Genomic DNA, 7,957 nt, shown 5'->3' with positions numbered 1-7,957 from the left:
ACACCGTTCTTTATTGTCTATGGCCAACTCCCACAAATTCCTCTCCCGGTGCCTGATACGTCCGAGGTACAAGCTGCTGATACTGCTTTTAAGGACTTTTTGCAGATCTGGCCTCAGACTCGATCCTCCATCCTGCTGGCGGTCGACCGCATGAAACGGAAGGCGGAAGAGAACCGCCTCAGTTTCTCCCTGGCACGAAGGTCTGGCTGTCATCCAGGAATATCTGACTGAGGGTGCCATCTTACAAGTTTGCTCCCAGGTTCCTCGGACCCTTCGAGATCCTGCAGCAGATCAACCCTGTCGCCTACAAGCTTCGGCTGCCTCCTACCCTCAAGATTCCCAACTCCTTCCATGTCTCCCTCCTGAAACCGGTGGTTCTGAACCACTTTACCAAGACCCCTAACCCTGTGGTTGCTCCCAGCAGCCCTTCAGACACCATCGAAGTTAAGGAGATCTTGGACACCAAGAAAGTAAGAGAAAATACATTTTATTTGGTGGATTGGAGGGGGTTTGGTCCTGAAGAGAGGTCCTGGGAGCCAGAGGAGAACCTCAATGCTCCTACCCTTCTGAAGCAGTTTCTCTCTCATACTGGCCCCAAGAAGAGGGGGCGTAAGAGGGGGGATACTGTTATGCCCATGGCCGCGGGCCGTCAGGCTCACTCACCTCCTGACGCCCACAGCCATGGATCTGTGAGCGCTGGCCCCAGTCTCCTCCTCAGGAGACACCAGCGCTCACTTCCGCTCAGCCGGGTCCCGCTCTTAAAGGTGGCAGCGCGCGTACCAGACTTTCATGATTAATTAGCCCATAGCACCCTGGACTATAAGAAGAGCTCAGCCTCCTCCTCCCACGCCTGAGCGTTGTTGTCGTACCTTAAGTTTTTCTATGCAAATGGCCTTCCCAGTGTTCCCTGCTCCTGTATCCCGTGCTATCCTGGTCTAGTGCCGTGCTGAGCTGAAGTCGTGCTGTGCTGTATACCATGCCTGTCCTGCTTCCCCACGCGTGATGTCTACCTGCTGCCTAGTCCCAGCAGAGCCTGCCTTGCTACTGTCCGAGCTGCCACAGGTACCCTATACGAACAATAGACTGCAACCTGCGCCCTGTTGGCCAGCTGCCATACTGCCAAGGCGGTACGGCCCAGTGGGTCCACGAACCCAACGTGACACCAGCACACGCGGCGGCACTGCTCCACTGTCTCTCCTAAAGTACGTGCGCTCTTTCCCGGCCTTAAATGGCCAGTGTGCGCTCCTGTAAAATGCTCTCTATCCAATCCCAACACACCCTGGACAATAAAATATACTCTGCCCTCTTCCTCCTTGCCTGAGCATTGTTGTGTCTACCCATGTTCACTTGCAAATGGTTCCTTAGTCGTATCCTGAATTCTGTGTTCCCATATCCTCTGTCACATATCCCGTATCTGGTAATTGTGTTTGTTCCAGTATGAAGTCTAGTGTCAGAGTCGTGTTCACCATCTGTGCCAAGTGTCATCTGTTCCAGGTGTCATCTGTGCCAAGTGTCATCTGTGCCAAGTGTCATCTGTGCCAAGAGTCTGTCATGCCATGTGTCTGCTACGCTACGTATCAGCCACGCAAAGTGTCTGCCAAATCTTCTATCCAGGTACTCTAGACTATCATTATCTGTTGTTTGGCCAGCTGCTACGCTGCTACTCTGCTACGGTGGAGTGACCTAGTGGGTCCACATACCCCATAGCCGTAATAGTAAGCTTAGACCATGGATCCCGCTGGTCAACCCAAAACCATGGCCCAGATGATGCAAGCGGACATGCGTGACCTCCGGGCATGCCATGATCAGCTCCAACAGGCTGTAAACTCCATAATTACCCATTTGGATCTCCCTTCTGTGCCTCCTCTGGCTGCTTCAGCTGCTATCCCTCATGCCTTTCCTGGGGCTGTAATTTCATTGCCTCTACCTCCTCGCTACGACTGGGAATCCTAAGACCTGTAGACGTTCCATCAACCAGTGTATGATACACTTCAAGTTATGTATATATCTCTTCCATTCTGATGAGGCCGATGTTGCTTTAAACATTTCTCTCTTCTCTGGCAAAGCCCTGGTATGGGCAAAACCCATCTTGGACCAAGAGGGCCCAGAATTCTCTGATTTGCCACTGTTTCTAGAGACTTTCCGTACAGTGTTCGAAGAACCGGACCGAACATCCTCTGCAGCTGCCCCACTGCTGACCCTCAATCAAGGGGAATCAACTATAGGGGAGTATGCGATCTCCTTCTGTACGCTGGCAGTGGAGCTGGCTTGGAATAATGAGGCTTTTGTGGCAACTTTCTGGCAGGGTCTTGCCTCTCATATAAAGGATGAACTGGCAGCTCGAGAGCTTCTTTCTACATTGGATGCCTTAATACTTCTGGTAACCTGGATTGATATGAGGATCCAAGAGCACACTCTGGAAGTTCGTCGGGAGAAGAGGTCTTGTCGACTAGAACCCAAATTTTAAAGGCCTCTACTGCCCTGCCCTGCAGCACCTCTGGAGGTGCCTATGCAGGTAGACACTCTCCGACTGTCCGACCAGGAACAGCAACACAGACGTTTGACTGGGTTGTGTCTGTACTGTGGCCACAAGGGACATTTAGTGCAGCAATGACCTCAAAAGCCGGAAAAGTCCAGCACCTAGACTTGATTGGAGAGACAAACCTAGGTGAATCTTTCTCGACTATATTCTTTCCCAGACTTTCTATTCCTGTTTCGATCGTCACCGGTGAAGGATCGGACTCTGTACCTGCTTACTTGGATTCTGGAGCAGCTGCAAACTTCATCCAGCATGACCTCATCCAGCAGTAGACCGTCTCCACTTGGCTACTGTTCCTCCAGAAAAACCTCTGCCAGTCGCTTCTGTTGATGGACAACCTCTGCCGGACCCTATCCTGAGTATCCTCAAACTTCTGAGACTACAGATAGGAGTCTTCCACTCTGAACTATTAACTTTCTATGCCCTATTTAAAGCTATAAAACCCCTCCTGCTGGGATTGTCATGGCTTTGCCAGCATGCTCCAGTTCTCAATTGGAATTCCGGAGAGATCCCCCAATCGGGACCCCAATGTCTTCACCGCTGTCTGCCTCAGGTTTGTCCTGTTTTTTCTCCACTACCTCTGTCACCCACTGGACTACCTCCACAATATGCTAATTATGCAGATGTCTTTAGCAAGAAGGAGGCAGAGGTCCTTCCTCCTCATCGTCCCTACGACTGTCCTATTTAGTTGCTCCCTGAAGCTTCACCTCCTCATGGATGTGTTTATCCCCTCTCCTTGTCTGAAACCCAGGCCATGTCGGAGTATGTCAAGGAGAACCTGGAAAGGGGGTTCCTCAGAAAGTCTTCTTCACCCGTCGTGAAGAAAAAGGATGGATCACTCCGACTGTGCATCGATTACCGTGGGATAAACTTAATCACAGTAAAAAACAAGTACCCCTTGCCACTTATCTCCGAGCTCTTCGACAGGATTCGTGTAACCGAGATTTTCATGGAACTGAATATACGTGGGACCTATAACATGATCCGTATTCGCAAGGGTGACTAATGGAAAACTGCATTCAACACCTGAGACGGTCACTACGAGTATCACGTAATGCCCTTTGGACTGTGTAACGCTCCAGCGGTGTCTCAGGAGTTCGTAAATTACATCTTCCATGATCTTCTGTATTATTGTGTGGTGGTTTACCTGTAAGACATCTTGATCTACGCACCTAATCTGACAACGCACAGGAAGCATGTCCGTCAAGTCCTGTCGAGGTTAAGGGGTAACAGCTTATAGGCTAAACTTAAAAGTGCATATTTGAAAGAAAATCTTTGCCCTTCCTGGGCTACATTATCTCTGATCGTGGTCTACAAATGTATCCGGAGAAAGTGAAGTCCGTCTTGGTGAGGACACATCCTTAGGGTCTCCGAGCCATACAGAGATTTCTAGGATTCCTACATTTTTATCGTCAGTTCATCCCAAATTTCTCGTCACTTACTGCTCCCATCTCAACTCTTACCAAGAAGAGAGTGAATGATAAAGACTGGACCCCTGAGGCAGAGTCTGCATTCTCCACTCTCAAGAGCGCCTTCACTTCTGCTTCTGTTCTTCATCATTCTGATGTGACTCGACAGTTTTTATTGGAGGTTGATGTCCCTTCCATTGGTACTGGATCACTCCTATTTCAAAAGAATTCCAAGAGTAAGGCAGTATCATATGGATTTTTTCTCCAAATTCTACTATTCCATTAGTGATCGAGTATTACTCGCCATCAAGTTGGCCTTAGAAGAGTGGAGACAGCTGCTGGAGGTGGCTACTCATCCCATCATCATCTTCACGGATCACAAGAATCTCACATATGTACAGTCTGCACAACTACTGAACCCTCATCAAGCCAGATGGTCATTGTTCTTTGTCAGATTTAAATTCCTGCTTCATTTCCGCTCTGCAGACAAAAACATTAAAGGGTTATTCCCATCTTCAAAAATGTAGATAGAAAGCTCCACCATGTAAAGTAAAGAATTTTTCTAATTACCTGCCCGTCGCCCAGCGATGTCGTTTTCTTGCGATTCTTGATTGAAGTCCAGGTCGGTCCCTCTTTGTTTCTTGCGCGTTGTCTAGGTTCCCGGCCACCGCTATTTACCTTTAGCGGTGGCCACGCATGCGTAATGACATCCTCTCCGTCCTGAGGAGAGGATGTCATTTATCTCGTGAACGCGCATCTTGGCGCATATCGGCGCATGCGCAGTAGATGCAGGGCGAGACACCAGGTGAGACACCAGTCGCAAGGTATGTTTATATATATATATATATATATATATATATATATACACAGTGAAGGAAATAAGTATTTGATCCCTTGCTGATTTTGTAAGTTTGCCCACTGTCAAAGACATGAACAGTCTAGAATTTTTAGGCTAGGTCAATTTTACCAGTGAGAGATAGATTATATAAAAAAAAAAAAACAGAAAATCACATAGTCAAAATTATATATATTTATTTGCATTGTGCACAGAGAAATAAGTATTTGATCCCCTACCAACCATTAAGAGTTCATGCTCCTCCAGACCAGTTATACGCTCCAAATCAACTTGGTGCCTGCATTAAAGACAGCTGTCTTAAATGGTCACCTGTATAAAAGACTCCTGTCCACAGACTCAATTAATTAGTCTGACTCTAACCTCTACAACATGGGCAAGACCAAAGAGCTTTCTAAGGATGTGGTCAGATGAGACTAAAATTGAGCTCTTTGGCATTAACTCAACTCGCCGTGTTTGGAGGAAGAGAAATGCTGTCTATGACCCAAAGAACACCGTCCCCACTGTCAAGTATGGAGGTGGAAACATTATGTTTTGGGGGTGTTTCTCTGCTAAGGGCACAGGACTACTTCACCACATCAATGGGAGAATGGATGGAGCCATGTACCGTCAAATCCTGAGTGACAACCTCCTTCCCTCCACCAGGACATTAAAAATGGCTCGTGGCTGGGTCTTCCAGCACGACAATGACCCGAAACATACAGCCAAGGCAACAAAGGAGTGGCTCAAAAAGAAGCACATTAAGGTCATGGAGTGGCCTAGCCAGTCTCCAGACCTTAATCCCATCGAAAACTTATGGAGGGAGCTGAAGATCCGAGTTGCTAAGCGACAGCCTCAAAATCTTAATGCTTTACAGATGATCTGCAAAGAGGAGTGGGCCAAAATTCCATCTAACATGTGTGCAAACCTCATCATCAACTACAAAAAACATCTGACTGCTGTGCTTGCCAACAAGGGTTTTGCCACCAAGTATTAAGTCTTGTTTGCGAAAGGGATCAAATACTTATTTCTCTGTGCACAATGCAAATAAATATATATAATTTTGACAATGTGATTTTCAGGTTTTATTTTATATCATCTATCTCTCACTGGTAAAATTAACCTAGCCTAAAAATTCTAGACTGTTCATGTCTTTGACAGTGGGCAAACTTACAAAATCAGCAAGGGATCAAATACTTATTTCCTTCACTGTATGTGCCTTTTATATATTTGTATATGTCCCTGTCTGTGTATTTATCTGCTGGTGTGTGTTGTGTGTATGTGTCTGTACTTCTATATATTTACCTGTAAGTATATATTCCAGATGTGTGTATGTATATTTGCCTGAATGTCTAAATATCTGTCTTTATGTATGTACAGTATATATGTTCCAGTATGTGCGTGTCTATATATGTGGTTAATTTGGTTGGTTAATTTGTGTAGGGGGCGGCAATAGAGAGTCCCGCATAGGGCGCCATCCAACCTACGGCCGGCCCTGAGTGTAGTAAGAATAAACTGCATATATATATATTTATAGGGGGAGATTTATTATGAATGGCGTTTCATACGCTAGTCTTAATATAAAGATAGCTGGAGGGAGATTCACCTAATTTATTAAGATAATTCTATAGTCAACAGGATTGTGTAGACACACATGCCAAAAAGTTTTCACTCCCACTAACTGTGTGGTTACAATTTAATAAAACAAAAAAAACTTTATTAATATCACTAATATGAAGAAATATTTATTTAATGTTTCTACAACATATAAAACCGGGAATTGGGTGTTAAAAAGTGTCCATGGACTGACAGTAATTGACAATATTTATATGGTCTTACTAATAGCGTAATTAAATATAGATCTTTCGGGGAAATTCCCTATTGTTCATAATCCCTCCTAAAAAATTTAATGAATTTTAAGAATTTGATGAACTTGATAATTTACTGAATAGCAAATGGAGGTATTCCCCTCAATAGTAATAAACAAAAAACACCGGTACCATAATTAATAAAATACTAGTTATTTGATGGAGGCATTCCTCCTAGTGGCACCCTAGAGCTAATCCCAAAGGACAAACATTTGGATATTGTCCTATAATTATGGACGATGAAATTGTCACAGGAATCAAGAGTATTTCTACCTAAAAAATGGAGGCATTTCTTCCATTGATATTAATATGAGTGACCAATTACAAGTATTGTCCTATAATTCTAAACTACAAACTCTTCAGGATAAAGTCTCAATAACTACAGAATGGAGTGTCGTGCCCGCGGTCGCTGACCGCCGGCACATCGTAATTACTGGCAGTCGCAACCGCAGGACACAAGGAACTTGCTGGCACCTACCTCCCAGGAGACGCCAGCAATCGTGGCTGCTCTCTGCCTCTGTTTCTGCCAGCCTTAAAGGGCCAGCGTGCGCACCAATACTGTGTTCTCTACCCAATTCCCAGATCACCCTGGACTACTTAACCCCTTAGTGACCAGCCCATTTTAGGCCCTAATGACCAAGCTATTTTATTCATTTTTCTATAGTCGCATTCAAAGAGCTATAACTTTTTTATTTTTTCGTCTACATTAGAGATGAGTGAACCGGGACAACCGAACCCGTTTTGACCGAACCCGGTCAAAAATATTATACAAATCGTCAGCCACTTGTCTCTATCAATCACTGATAGAGAAAAGAGGCTGCTGATTAAAAATAACATAAAAAGCATTTCATACGTACCCGGTCGTTGTCTTGGTGACGAGTCCCGCTTCTTCCTCCAGTCCGACCTTCTTTTCTGATGCGGCAGTCTCTGATTGGCTGCAGAGCCCTCTGCAGCCTGTGATTGGCTGCAGAGGCATCTGCAGCCTGTGATTGGCTGCAGCGGTCACATGGGCTGTAACGTCATCCAGGAATGTCGGGCCGAATGTCGAGAGGGACGCGTCACCAAGGCAACGGCCAGGAGACTGGACTGGAGGAAGCAGAAAGTTCTCGGTAAGTATGAACGTCTTTTTTTTTTTACAGGTTACTCTATATTCTGATCGGAATTCACTGTCCAGGATGCTGAAACAGTTACTGCTGATCAGTTAACTCTTTCGGCACCCTGGACAGTGACTATTTACTGACGTCGCCTAGCAACGCTGCCGTAATGACGGGTGCACACATGTAGCCACCCGTCATTATGGGGCCTCATG

This window comes from Rhinoderma darwinii, chromosome 1, assembly GCF_050947455.1.
Source record: "Rhinoderma darwinii isolate aRhiDar2 chromosome 1, aRhiDar2.hap1, whole genome shotgun sequence".
NCBI classification, from domain to species: Eukaryota; Metazoa; Chordata; class Amphibia; order Anura; family Rhinodermatidae; genus Rhinoderma; species Rhinoderma darwinii.
This window is presented reverse-complemented; position numbering follows the sequence as displayed.